At 43.9% G+C, this 14945-nt stretch overlaps 1 protein-coding gene across 1 annotated transcript in view; it reads right to left on the bottom strand.

Annotated features, from left to right (window-relative positions):
• Positions 1-14945, bottom strand: part of LOC138990556 (transcriptional regulatory protein AlgP-like) — a 197606-nt gene that overhangs the window by 37357 nt on the left and 145304 nt on the right. The window contains exon 3 of the mRNA XM_070382149.1: positions 6127-6221. The gene's annotated coding sequence lies outside the window, so the exon portion shown is untranslated. The remainder of the gene's footprint in view (positions 1-6126; positions 6222-14945) is intronic.

Here is a 14945-nt window from a genome sequence, read left to right on the forward strand (position 1 = left end):
GTTGTTGTACCAATTCCTTTTTATTCTATAACCAGCAGCAATCATTTATTCAGCTCAGAAGTCTGTGGGCAAGCAACTGGGTGGACTGAGCTGGGAGATTCTACCGTGAGTCTTGCTGGGCTCACAAAAAAACCTGAGCGCTCTGCCGCATCTAATAGTCTCTGATCCAACAACAGGCTGCTGGGACATGCCTGTGGTGGTCCCAGGAACCCAAAGAGAGGACAGCCCAGTGCTCAAGCTTCTGCTTGTGTCACAAAGAAAATGACATGGCAAAATCAGATGCAAGGAGTAAAGAAGCAGACTCTTACCTCTCGACTGGAGGAGTTGCAAAGTCACGTTGTAAAGGGGAGTAGAAGGACTTTAGGGGCTTTGAAATTCATCAGTCAACAAGTGACAGAGTCAGACTCATCCAGATTTCAAAACCCATATTCCTAATACTGATCCTGCAATGCCTCTCGAAAATGGATTCTTTCATAGTTTTCAAGATGACTGTCCCACTTTTTGAGGGAACTTGCCTTCTCTTAGTTTATAAGCCCCTGCTATCTTCAACCCTTGACAAGCATTAGTTCTCTCTGCTGTGTGCCCTTGGGTATCCCTATTCTGTGCATCCATCCACAAGACCATTTATCACACTATAATGAAGCATTTATCATAATACAGTATTTACTATCTAGACTGGGGTTCCCCAACTCCCAGGTCATGGACTGGTACTGACCCATGGCCTGTTAGGAACCAGGCTGCACAGCAGGAAGCAAGTGGTGGGCAAGCGACAGAAGCCTCATCTGCATTTACAGCTGCTTCCCAACACTCGCATTACCTCCTGAGCTCCGACTCCTATCAGACTGGTGGTGGCATTAGACTATCAGGGGTGCAAACCCTACTGTCACTGTCTCCCATCACCCCACGATGGGACCATCTGGTTCCAGGAAAACAAGCTCAGGGCTTCCTCCTGACTCTGCGTTTTGGTGGGTTGTATAATTACTTCATTATATATCACAATATAATAATCATAGAGATATAGTGCGCAATAAATGTAATGTGCTTGAAGCACCTTGAAACCACCACTCCTCTTCTGGTCCGTGGAAAAAGTAACTTCCACAAAACTGATCCCTGGTGCCAAAAAAGTCGGGGACCTCTGCTCTAGACAGTGTAGGGATTCTGTCTAGCTACAGCCCTGATGCCTGGCCTAATCTTTGGTAAGCATGTGTTTCTTGAAGCTAATCAAGTAGAGGACAGTTTGAAATGGAGGTGGAGAGTCACTTCTCCAAGGTCAGTATATTCAGACCTTCTCTGTCTGTTTTGGAGGAACCCAGGGAGCCCCCATGGGTATCAGATGGTAATTTCTCCCTCCCAGCTGCAGAGCCATCCATTGTGGGAAAAATCCAGCAATAGCAGGTCTAGAGCTCCATATCCCATCGCTGTTGTTCAATCGCCAAGTTGTGTCCAACTTTTTGTGACCCCATAGACTGTAGCATGCCAGGCTTCCCTGTCTTTCACTGTCTCCCGGAGATTGCTCATATTCATGTCCATTGAGTCGATGATGCCATCCAACCATCCCATCCTCTGTCTTCCCTATCTCCTCCTGCCTTCAATCTTCCCCAGCATCAGGGTCTTTTCCAATGAATCGGCTCTTTGCATCAGGTGGCTAAAGTATTGGAGCTTCAGCTTCAGCATCTGTCCTTCCAATGAATATTCAGGTTTAATTTCCTTTAGGATTGACTGGTTTGATCTCCTTGCAGTCCAAGGGGCTGTCAAGAATCTTCTCTAGGACAGGCATTTTATCAAATGCCAAACACAAGTTGGTTTTCTTCTTTCCGTTCAGAGTTGTGCTTGCTGATTTCATTAGGCCCTTGAGCCTGGCATCAAGACCAATTAGAAGACAATGATGATAAAGTTTGGGAGTTGTAGGACTAAATAGATAAAAGCCATCACTCTGTAGATCTGAATGGAGCTTTCTGGCAGGAGTCACTTTCCAGCACCAAAGCCACTGGGACTTTACCTGTAAGATGCTTTGACCTTTTAGCTGATATAGCTGTTTCGGTCTGATTTGCAAAAGTATCTGAAGTTTTTCAGCCATGACCTTGGTTTATCTCTTCTTTTTGTCTCTCCTTCTGTCTCTTCAGTCAGAGTATTCTCTGAGTGTAGTTCGGTTCTGTTGGCTGAAGATGTTAGAAGCGAGGGCTGGGTTCAGGTCTGTCTCAGTCCAGCCTGCTTTCCCCTCATGATGAAGGAATTCTGTGCAAAGACCTTATTATTGCTGATCTTGGCACATTCTGATGGCCTGACTGTGTGGGCCCCAGACGAGCCCCCACTGTGGCCAGCTGGATGGATGTCACTAGGGAAACCCTCTCATCTCAGAGGGTCACTTCCTTTCTCAGGCTACAGCCGCGAGAGCCGTGTCGACTGGGGCTGGGAAAGTAGGTTGAAACAGAACTGGAAGAGAACCAGGCTGAGTGCATTTGAAGGTGTCTGTTATCCACAGTGCGACAGATACCTCGTCTCTGCTCAGAGTGACTTCAGAATTATCTCCGTTTGTCTTCAGCTACTGAACGTCATGTGCTGTGGCTCAAGCCATATAATTCACCCAGATATGCACAGATGAACTGGCTTTTCACATCCAAATGTCTTTTCTAAGAATAAGTACATTTCTATCTTGTGGTCTCATGTTTCCAAATATTGCCAAGTGTGTATGCCCAGGGTGTGGATACAGTAGGGCCAAAGCTGAGCTGCCATCTGCATGCAGACATGTTCCTTACATGTCCTCCTCTGCCAGTTTGCTGCCTGAAACCCTCAAATGGGAAACAAAATTTTCAATTCTACCATCTGAACCAAGGACTCTGCCAAGAGGAGAAGATGGAAAACATCCCACGAAGATTATAATGGTATGCAGATTCTTGCCTGAGGTTAAGCTTTGTAGGCAATTGGTGGTGGGGAGGGGCAAGAAGGGGTTGAGAGCAGGAGGGTCCTTGGGTCCCAGAAAAAAGAAGAGGAAATCCCGTGGACAGAGGAACCTGGCGGGCTACTGTCCATGGGGTTGCAAGAGTCAGACACAACTTAGTGACTAAACCACTACCACCGCCATCTAGGAGGGCACCAAAGGGCCAGGCAGGGAAATGAGGGCAGTGTCACCTAGGCTACGCCTTGCCGGGCTTATCAGTGGATGAGTCTATCATCAGCAAAGCAGGCCTGCAGGCAAGGACGCTCCATGGATGGGAAGGTGCCTGTCTCCACACCAAGGTCAATAGCACACAAAACTAAGTTTGTGTCCAGTTCACCCTGAACTTTGCCAGCCATCCCACCCCCAGCAGAGCCCAAAGGAGCTGACTCGATCAGGAGACCCAGTCCCACGTACCTGGTTATAGACACAAGGACATGGCCATTGGTTTCCAAACCTTTGCTCCTGATGAATACCTTCAAGGGCAGGTATCCACAGGCCCATGGCCAACCTGGGTCTCTAGGTAGCATCTGCTCTTGATCCACCCACCTGACCCATTCCACCAAGTTCTCCCCCACCCCAGCCGAAATAACCTTTAACATAGTCCAGGAAGAGGATCTTACCAGAAAGAGGGTTTCTCTGCCCTGTGATTTCTCACTCTCTGTGCCTGACTTAACTGGGCGAGCACCTCCACAAGTCTGCTCTCCTTCATGGCCCTAGTGTGAAGGACCCACATGTAACCCCTTCTCATAATCACTTCTGAACCCTTTTGCCAACAAATACAGGCAAAGCCCATGGTGTGTAAGTACAATGGAAACTCAAGTATTGAGCCCTATAATAATTGGGGCTGGACTTGATCTAGACCTGCGGCCAGGCTGAAGAGACGGATCCCAGCTGGTTGACCCTTCAGCTTGGAAAACAACTGCAAGAGTTTCCTAAAGTCCTGGAGCCACCAGCTGTATTCAAAATATTGTGCCTGTTCTATTTATAATAGCCTATTTTAGTAAGTATTTTATTTATAATTTATTTACACGGAAGCAACCTAAATGTCCATCAGTAGATGAATGGGTAAAGAAGATGTGGTATATATACAATGGAATTGTATAAATGTATAAATGGAATAGAACGAATAAAATAATGCCATGTGCAGCAACATGGATGGACCTAGAGATGATCATACTAAGGGACGTCAATCAGAAAGACAAATACCGTGTGATGTCACTTATATGTAGGGTTTAAAATATGACGCAAATGAACTCATCTATGACTCAGAAACAGAATCACAGACGTTGTGGTTGCCAAGGCGGTGGGGGTGGAGGAGGGATAGAATGGGAGGTGGGGGTTAGCAGACGTAAGCTAATATATATAGGATGGATAAACAACAAGGTCCTTCCGTATAGCACAGGAAATTATATTCAATATCCTGTGATAAGCCATAATGGAAAAGAATATAAAAAGAATGCATATATATGTACAAAATCATTTTGCTGAACAGTATTTAGCTTCACTATCAACATTTGTTTCAGCATAATTAAAGCCATTTCATTCCTTAAAAAAATAGACAGTCTTATATTCATATTTATGGTCTTAGTTCCAGAGTGCCTTTTAATTCTTTACCATTTCATCTTTTTTTTTTTTTTAAATCATGTAACATATGGAAAGAAAATGGAAAGATTACTCACTTGACTGAAATCAGGTTTGAAATCACTCTGAATATATTTTCTAACGCTTCCTCATTGATTGCCTTGGAAATAAATAACCCCAAGTGGTAGCATCATATTTATATTTCTAAGTCAGGAAGATTTCTCTTATTACTCTGCTTCTAAAATAAATTCCCAAGAAAGTGCGTTAAGTATCAAAATAGTATTTTCAATATCTGCCAACCTAATGTTCATGTCTCAGCAAGAAAGCATGTAACCAGTGAGTAAACTGCCTCTTTGTCAAACAGAAATGTGGCAAATTCTAAGGTGGCTCCTTTTCAACTAAATTGTCTCAGCATGCAGAGCAGCAGGGAGAGGGTTTGCTATAGGACACGGGCAAAAGCCCAATCTTTAGATGATTTTTCCAGGAGGGTATTATATTAAGTTCCAGGGAGAAATGATGAGATATTCGCGGTGAAATGGCACATTTTCTTTCAGAATCACCCGCTCCATTTAAATGCATTCGCTCATCCAGAATGCGTCCCCGACGGGCCACGGGGTTGCACATGGAGTCCCCGGGATGCAAATGAATTCTGTAACCTGACTGGCTGCTCCCGATTTCCAGGAGGCCTGACCTTCTCTGGATGCACCCCGACTCCACATACATGCTTTTTAAGAGACACGATTTTGTCTTGTCTGAAGCACAATGTAATTAGAAAGCAATCTGGCCCACCCACGCAGCTGCCAGGGTAACTTGGCATGGCCTCCACCTGCCTCTGATGGGGTTGCCCTGGCTGACCTTGGCTGTCCTTGGCTGTCCTTGGCTGTCCTCCGAGACGTCTCAGGGCTCAGGGATCCCGGGCAGCACTTGCCTGGAGCCCAGGCTTGGCCAGACTCACATAGAGTCGGGTGTTGTCTGCTGGGAGCCCTGGGGGTTAGACTGGATGGAGCCCACAGCAACCGTGTTCCACGTGGCCATGGGTGGCACAAAGGAGCCTCAGCCATCTGACATGAGCTGCCCACCACTCCACTCAGAGTGCAGAGACCATCCCAGGGCATGTGCAGGCAGGCATGCTCAGTCGCTCTGATTCTTTGTGACTCCATGGACCACAGGCCCTCAAGCTCCTCTGTCTATGGGATTTTCCAGGCAAGAATACTGGAGTAGGTTGCCATTTCCTCCTCCAGGGGATCTTCCTTACCCAGGGATTGAACCTGTTTCTCTTGCATTGCAGGTGGATTCTTTACCACTGAGCCATCATGGCAGTCAACCAGAAACACATCCAAACCCCAATCCCTTCATCCCATCACTCACAAACTTTGCCTGCAACCTCAAAATCCCAGTCCCCCAGGCCTCCTTTTAACCCAGCTCTCTTCCCCAATAAGACCCCATGCCCCATCAAGCCAACTTTCTTTTTCTGCTCTCATTGACCTAAAATTTCCAGTCTCTGCCCCTAAACACTCTAACATCCTCAACAGTTATTTCCATGCTTAATTCTACATCCTCCAATTCAAGTATTATTCTATAGCCAGATTTCTTTCCCAAATACATACCTTTGGTCATGTTACAATGTCATTCTCCTGCTCACAGACTTCCAGTGGCTTCTCATGGTCTCGAGTTTCCTTAGTTGGGTGCTGTGGTCTGATGCCTATTTGTGTAAATAAAGTTTTATTGGCACATAGTCACTCCCATTCATTTACATACTGTTTATAGCTGTGTTGATGCTATGATGGCAGAGCTGAGTCATTGTGACAGGCCCTACACGGCTTGGAAAACCTAAAATATCATTTGTCTCTTTATAGAAAATACTGGCTGACCCCTGCTCTAAAATGTGGTCCCAAATTTCCTTCCAGTTTCATGTCTTTAGAGCCTGGGCTCTCCTGCCTTTCCCACTTTGATTCCCACTAGTCCACTCTCTGCTGGGGGAAATGTTCCCCTTCAGGCCCATTCCATATGGACCCTACTCACAAATGCTTTCCTGACTCCTGTTTCCATGTCATCCCTCCCTCCTTTGGACCCATAATGCCTTGTGATGGCATTTTGCATGTTCTGAATTTTATTGTAAATATTAATGTGTGTTTAATGTTGCTTTCCCTTCCACCCCAGGCAAGGTTTGAAGCTCCTAGAGGGCAGGAACCAGGTCTCAACCACATTAGCCTCTCAGCCTAGCTTACTGCAGTGTCATTCAGTGGTTATTTGGAGACTTACTTGACTGAAAAACTGGGACTCTTCTTTCAGTGGCTTCCAGAGTAAATCACCAACCTCCTCCAAATGCCCACAGGCATCCCAACACCACCCAATACAAGGGGAAGTTGGACTGAAAGGAGTCAGTGGTCTTAACTGACTTGAGCTCAAATATCTTACTGTTAGCAAAATTTTTAAAAATGACCACATTGTAAGGGCCCTTCCCAGCACTGTGGAAGGAGCCACTGCAAGTGAGGGGCTCTCAGCTTCATCAGCTTCTTGGCAATTTACCTCTGTATCTAGGAATCACTCAGGTATGAAGTCTTTAATGTGATTGTGCACAGAGAGCTGACCCGAGAGATACATGCTCCGTGCTAATGAGGGCTCCAGGGCCAGCTGGCACTCTCATCACTCAGGCATCCCCATGGATAATGAGAGCCTTATTCTACATTTTTTCTTTAATCTGGGTTTTTTAATTTTGCAGATTCACCATGGGAAACAGTTTGGTAGTTTCTCAAAAAGCAAAGTGTAGAATTACTGTATGACCTAGCAATTCCACTCTTCAGTATACACCCCAAACTAATTGAAAAGTAGGAACTGGAAGAGATACTTATACAGCCATGTTCATAGAAGCATTACTCACAAATGTAGCCAAAAGGCAGAAGCAACCTAATGACCTTCAGCAAATGAATGAATAAACAATCGGTATGCCTATGGTGGAATATTATGCAGCCATAAAAAAGAATGCTTGATGCATGATACAACATGGAGAGACCTTGAAAATATTACGCTATGTAAAATAAGACACAAGAGGACACATACTTTGTAATTCCACTTACATGAAATATCTAGAACAGGAAAATTCTTAGAGACAGCAAATAGATTAGCGTTTATGAAGGACTGAAAGAAGAGGGAAGAGGAAATTATGATTTCATTGTTTTGAGAAGTTCTGTTTGGGATGATGAAAAAGTTTGGGAAACATATTGTGATAATGGCTTACAACGCTGTGAATGTAATTAATGCCATGGAATTGTACTCTTAAAAATTATTAAAATGGTAAATTTGTGCTATGTATATTTTGTCACAATAAAAATACAAAAGTGAGGTAATATCTGATCATCAGAAATGAATTTGTTCAGATCAGGTTATTCATGTGTTAGAAAAATATCTGGCAGGATCTTTTGCATGAAAGTATTTATCTAAAATGACTGCAGTCTCTGGAATAAGAACTCTGTAGAGCTCATATACAAAAAATTCTTGCTAAGCCAAATAAAATTGATATTAAGCTGATGTCCATTCGCCAATCCTCCCTCCACTTGTCAACAGTCAACCATGGATGAATTCAATGGCAGTGAAGACACAGGTTTTGAGAAACAGTGTGGCTTGTGTTTGTTTGCCAATGTTGTCTTCAAAAAAAGACAAACTTACTTGGCAGCGATGTGCCTAGGCTAATTTCTTTCAGACCCTGAACTCCCTGAAATCTGTTTAATATAACTCCTTGGCTGTCTGTATAGACCCTGACAGCTGGCTGGAGGTGAGGGGTAACTGGGCAGCCTCAAAGAGGTTCATCGGGAGCATAAAAGCCTTGATAAGGGAGGGGTCATTAGGTGAGTGGGAGACCACATGCCACCTGGACATCACGAGCATCCCTTTAAATGTATTTGCCACCTCTGCCTCCCCTCGCCCATCCCGGGTTCCGTCACCCTCTCAGCTGCTTTCTCTAGGACACGTTCAGAGCCTGCATTATGTCGGATAAATAATGCTTGGTGCAGCAAAAAATCTGAGCTGGTTTAGCACAGAGTTTCGTTTTTCATTCTATCACAATCTGAGACACTTAGGAAGGCAGGCTTCTATGAAGTTGATCAGGAATCTGAGGTCCATCCACTGGGGTTCCCCCATTCTCTCTGGCTTTGGGATCATCTATTGGATCCTCTGCATGTGACCAGGAGACAGGGCAGCAGGATGGTGGAGATGGTTGAGGTGGGTTTTCTGGGCTTAGCATGGAAGTGATGCATGTCTCTTCTGCCTCCAACCCACTGGCCAGGACTGAGACACATGACCCCCACCTAGCTGCAAAGGAGTCTGGGAAATATGTTTGTCTGAGTCCTTAACAGGGTTTCCCCCTGGGGGAGAGTTTTATATCTATATCTATATCTATATCTATATCTATATATATCTTCAGCCAATCATTGCTCTTCCCATCCTTTGTCCTGCTTTATCCTCACTCCACCAGGAGACCAGAATAGCCTTGCCTTCCAAGGAGAGGAAATAGAGGCACAGAAACTTTGAACTCAAGGCTCCAGCCTGGATAAAGACTGCAACCAGAAGTGCTCTTCCACTTTCCAGTGTGGGGCAAGGCCACCTTCTTTGGTGACTTGCTCTGAGCTCCAGGGTGGACTGGGACAGCCTCTGCTCAGAGGGAGACTCGCTTGGAACATCTGGGCTCCAGATGCGCTGGCTTCTTTCATGCCTCTGAGTGCAGGGGAAGGTATTGGTCTTAAGCCCTAAAATCCTGCGGAGTCTGCTTTTTGTCTCTGAGAGGTCTTCCCTCCTCTCTGCACTCTTTGAGGGCTGAATTCAGCAGAGCCAGCCTTCTTCAACAGCTGACAGGGAATTCTCAGTGGAGAACAGTTGATTTTGGACCAATTCCTGCTGTCAGTCCTGCAAAGCCCAAGCTTCCTGACCTATAGGGCATGCTGACAACCCCATCTGTGTTTGCAGTTAGTTATCGGGGGGGCTTCATTGTAAAAAGTTTGTCGAAAGTTAAGCTGGATGGTGCACAGAAAAAGATGCATTCATCAGGCTGATTCTTCCACTCTCTGCCCTCTTTCTTATGGCTTTGTTGACAGACCCACACAATGTGTGTTGCCAAGATATGAAGACACAATCCACAAAAAATACTTTTTGCCTCCTCTCTGTGTAGGTTTCCATCCATGCATCTATCTTGGCATTTTATTTCTCATGAAAGTGATTCTAAGGTTGAGGTTTACCTCTACTGCATGATCTCTTAATTCATAATATGAACAACAATGTGGAGAGGTAAGTCGAATCATAAATGGTCACTCATAATGGGATTTGGGGAAATGAAAGTGCATTGTGTGTGGCCTTAACTTTTTAAAGTTGAGATCAATACAATCACACCTTCAAACTTCTCTCACAATGTAGTTTTTGGCCATACAGCCCTGAACTGAATGGATGGTGTGCTGACTGCCAGAGGGGTTTTTTATGTTTGCACATAGCTCACTACAAAAGATACTTTACAAAAACTGTGAGGAAAGTACATATTTGTTACATTAATACAATAAATAAGAGCAGAGAGGCTCAATAATACACTTGCTTTAAGATAAGGGAATACACATGGTGGTCCAGTGGTTAAGACTCTGTACTGACACTGCAGGGACACTATTTCAGTCTCTGTTCAGGGAACGAAGATCTCTACATGCCAAGGGGCCAAAAATATTTTTTTCTCTTGAGCTGAATAAAAATGGATGTACAATATATTAACTAAAGATTAGGGAATATAGCTATCACCTGTTCAGGTGAAAGGTCCGAGATCTGTGTTTTGTTTTGTTTCTCACTATTTGTGAGAATTTACTCAGTCAGGTTTTCTTCTTCTGTACCACAGTAGAGAAGAAAGGGATGTGCTTTTGAGGGATGGTTTCAGATGCAAGGAAAAGCATTTTTGACCAAAAGTGAGGTTTACTTTCTCACACAGCAAGACATCCTGTATGTAAAGTCGTGGGAAGATTGGCATAAACCATATATTTTGCTCTGCAGTCCTCAACTGTGCCTCCTCATAGCCACAAGATGGATGCTGCAGCTCCAGACATCACATTCTCACAGAACTAAGGCCAAAGGGTGAAAGGTCTTTCCTCTTTTCAGGAAATATATTGCTTAGAATCCCCCAGCAGACTTTTACTTGTATCTCATTGGCCTAAAGGGAGTTCACGCTTATCCTTAACATAATCATTGGCAAAGTGGAAAGGGATTATCATAATTGGTTTAGACCAGTGGTGCTCAAACTTCAGCATGAACTGGAATCTCCTGGGGGCCTTATTAAAATATAAATTGCTGTGTTCCTGGGCCAAAGTTTCTGATTTACTATATTCAGAATGGAGCCTAATAAATTTGCATTTCTAATACGTTTCCAGGTCATCCCACTGCTGCTGGTCCAGGGAATCATACTTTTGTTGGTTTAGACAGATCTTGATTCATTTTCTAGGGCTAGGGACAACTGGAGGAAAACATCAGGACCAAATTAGCCAAAGAGAACTTGTTAGGCCGGCATCCTGTCCTGTCCACTGCATGTTTTCTTGTATTTTCCCCTTCATTTTCTGGGTATACTTCTAGACGCTTTTGGCCTTTTCTGGACCATTGCAGATTAGATAGCTTTATGGAAATTGTCTTTATTAATTTGATTCCTACAGCAAGTCTTTTTTCCTTTGAAACTAACATAAATTCTAAGTCCATCAGTGTGTACAGCTTAAATTATGTGGAGCTTAAGTTATTTGTTTCAATATCTATTACCTTTTGACTTTCTCTGTAAAGTGTCATCAGTCGTTGCGTTTGTTCAGTCATCCAGTTTGTTAGAACCATCTTAAGATCTTCCTTGGCTCTTACCAAGCTAAACACTTTTGAGTCATCAGCAGATTCTTTCACGCTATCGTTCACTTCATCCTCTAGGTCATTGACAAGTATATTGAGCTAAATTACTGGAACTACCTAAAAGTTTGTAGCAGTTATATAGAAACAGGTAGAAACAGATATAAACATAATTATATAGAAAGAAACTTCTCCTGCCCAAAATTCCAAGTAAATGACATTTTTGAGACCACTTTGGAGATTTGGGCACTAAATGTGGAGATTTCTTGAACTTCAGGCACTAGCAGCATCTGAACAATGTACCAGGTGTGGCAGCAGCCTTCAATCCGTGTATCAGTTTCATATACTAAAAAAAGTCCGGATAGGCTTTCCTGGTGGTCCAGAGGTTAAGAATCCACTTCACACTGCAAGGGACACCAGTTCAATCCCTGGTCCAGGAAGATCCCACATGCCTCAGGGCAACTGAGTCCATGTGCCACAACTACCGAGCCCACATGCAACAACTACTGAAGCCCTCGCGCCTAGAGCCTGTGCTCCACCACAAGAGAAGCCACCGCAATGAGAAGCCTGTACACCCCAACTAGACCGGCCTCCACTCTCCAAAACTAGAGAGTGCCTGACTGTAGCAAAAAAGACCCAGTGCATAAATAAATTAAATCAATATTTTTTAAAAAGAAAACACAAATCATCTGAATCTGATGACTTGTGTGTTTAAAAAAGAAGTCTGGACTTCCCTGGTGGTCCAGAGGTTAAGAAACGGCCTGACAATGCAGGGGATATGGGTTCAATCCCTGGTCTGGGAGGATCCCACATGGCGAGAGGCAACTAAGCCCGTGAGCCACAACTACTGAGCTTGCATGCCTAGAGCCCGTGCTCTGCAACAAGAGAAGTTACGACAACGAGAAGCCCGCCCACCTCAACAAAGAGTAGCCTTTGCTTGCTGCATCTAGAAAAATCCATCCCATAACAATGAAAGACCCAGTGTATCCAATAGAAAAAAATGTGCATGTTTGATTCCATTATTTCCTGTGCAGAGTTTGTAGCAGTTATATAGAAACAGATATAAACATAATTATACAGAAAGAAATTCTCCTGCCCAAAATTCCATGTAAATGATATTTTTGAGACCACTTTGGAGATTTGGGCACTAAATGTGGAGATTTCTTTCTAGAGACACCCTCTCAATCCCATGCCTAAAGATCTAGCTAGCTGATACCAAATTCCATTAGAAAGTCACTCTTTGGAGTAAACAAGCATCTCATTTAAAATAAGTGTCTCTTGAAAGATAAAGGCTAAGAGAGCTAACTCTGGACATATATATAAACCTGAGTGAGAGTCCATTTAGTAATCCTCATTCCTCCCCGCTGTGATCTCTATGCTGAGGGATGAAGGATGGAGGCAAGGAATGGACTGACTTGGGAATTCAGGGAAGCAAACTTCTCTGGGAGGGAATTCCCAGTGGGCCCTGGGCAGCCAGGTTGTGATGGGGGAACTGGGTGTGATGCTTGTAAGGGAAAAGGCCCCAGAAGGGAGCAGTGGGGGTAGAAGTGGGAACACATGTCTCTCACAGTTTGAGCCAAGATAGCCCTGTTTAGTCACATAATGTACATCTTAATAAAGAGTCCTGGGATGTTCTTATTATTAGAGGAATGTTAATTCCTGAACTCCAGGCCAGCCTTTTTTCCCCTCACTTTCTGGCCAGAACACATTGATGGGGCCCATGTCTGTTTTTAAAGCCTCATCTTAGTCCTTATCTCAACCAAGCCCCACAGGACTGGAATCCAAGATGAAGAAACTAAGTTATGAGGAATTTTTAGTTGATTCACCAAAGGCCATATGGTTAGTACCAAGATTTGGTGGTCAGTGCTGCTTCTATCACACCATGTGGTCTATAGGATCAGGGCTGCTATGGGTGGTTGTTCAGCCTGTGCATGCACAAAGGCACCCAGCTGATGGGTGACAGAGCAGCAGGAATCAGGAGTCCTTTTGTAAGTAACAAAAAAGTCTCAAATATACTAGCTTTATTGTTGCTGTTGTTCAGTCACTAAATCATGTCTGATTCTTTGTGACCCCATGGATTGCAGCACGCCAGGCTTCCTGTCCTTCACTATCTCGTGAAGTTTGTTCAAACTCACATCCATTGAGTCGGTGATGCTATCTAACCATCTCATCCTATGCTGTTCCCTTTTCCTCCTGCCTTCTACCTTTCCCAACATCATGGTCTTTTCCAACAACTCGGCTCCTCGGTGGCCAAAGTATTGGAACTTCAGCTTCAGCATCAGTCTTTCCAATGAATATTCAGGGTTAATTTCCTTTAGGATTGACTGATTTGATCTCCTTGCAGTCCAAGGGACTCTCAAGAGTCTTTTCCAGAACCACAGTTTAAAAGCATCAATTTTTCAGTGCGCAGCCTTCTCCATGGTTCAACTCTCACATACATACATGACTACTAGAAAAACCATAGCTTTGACCATATAGACCTTTGTCGGCAAAGTGATGTCTATGCTTTTTAATACTCTGCCTAGGTTTGTTATAGCTTTCCTTCCAAGGAGCAAGCATCTTTTAATTTCATGGTTGTAGTCACTGTCTGCAGAGATTTTGGAGCCCAAGAAAATAAAATCTGTCACAGTTTCCAATTTTTCCCCTTTCTAGTAACCCTTAATAGACCAGAATTCTTATATTTTTATTTTGTAAAATTGGTGCCTCTAAGGCAGGTTCTAGGCATAAGGAGAATTGGATTTCTCAGCGTCTTCCTGAGTGGTTATTCTGTTTCAGTCTTGCCTCTTCCAGTCTCAGAGCCACTGCATGTCACTTCAGCAAGATCTTTGCTTTAACAGCCTTATAGCCTTACAACTTAGAGACTGAGGTACAATGACCTAACAATATACTATATGTTTTTAAAGTATACAATGTGAAATGTTGACATATGTGTGCACCCATGAAACCACCCCACAAAGTGACCAACATGTCCACCCCTCCAAAACTTTCCACCTGGCCCTTTGTAAGCACTCCCATTCCTTCCTCCTAATCCAGGAAACCACCCATCAGCTTTCCGTCCCCACAGGTCAGTTTACATTTTCTAGTATGGTATCCACGGAGTCACACAGTCTGTACTAATTGTTGTTTGGCTTCTTCACCAGCATGATTATTTCGGGCTTTATCCAGGTCCTTCCATGTATCAATGGGGGCTTCCCTGATGGCTCAAACAGCAAAGAATCTGCCTGCAATGCAGGTAACCCAAGTTCAGTCCCTGGGTTGGGAAGATCCCCTGGGGAAAGAAATGGCAACCCACTCCAATATTCTTGCCTGGAGACTTCCATGGACAGAGGAGTCTGGTGGGCTACAGTCCATACAGTCGAAAAGAGTCAGACACGACTGAGTGACTAACACTTACTTACTTCTATGTATCAATGGTTCATTCCTTTCTTACTACTAAGTAGTATTCCATCGTATGTATATGCCACAATTTGTTTATCCATTCACCTGATGATGAACATTTGGATTGTTTTTAGTTCTATTTTAATGCATTAATTTATTTTAATTAATTAATTTTGGCCATTACAAACAAGGCTGCTAAAAATATTTC

This window comes from Bos mutus, chromosome 13 (genome assembly GCF_027580195.1).
Source record: "Bos mutus isolate GX-2022 chromosome 13, NWIPB_WYAK_1.1, whole genome shotgun sequence".
Taxonomy (NCBI): Eukaryota; Metazoa; Chordata; class Mammalia; order Artiodactyla; family Bovidae; genus Bos; species Bos mutus.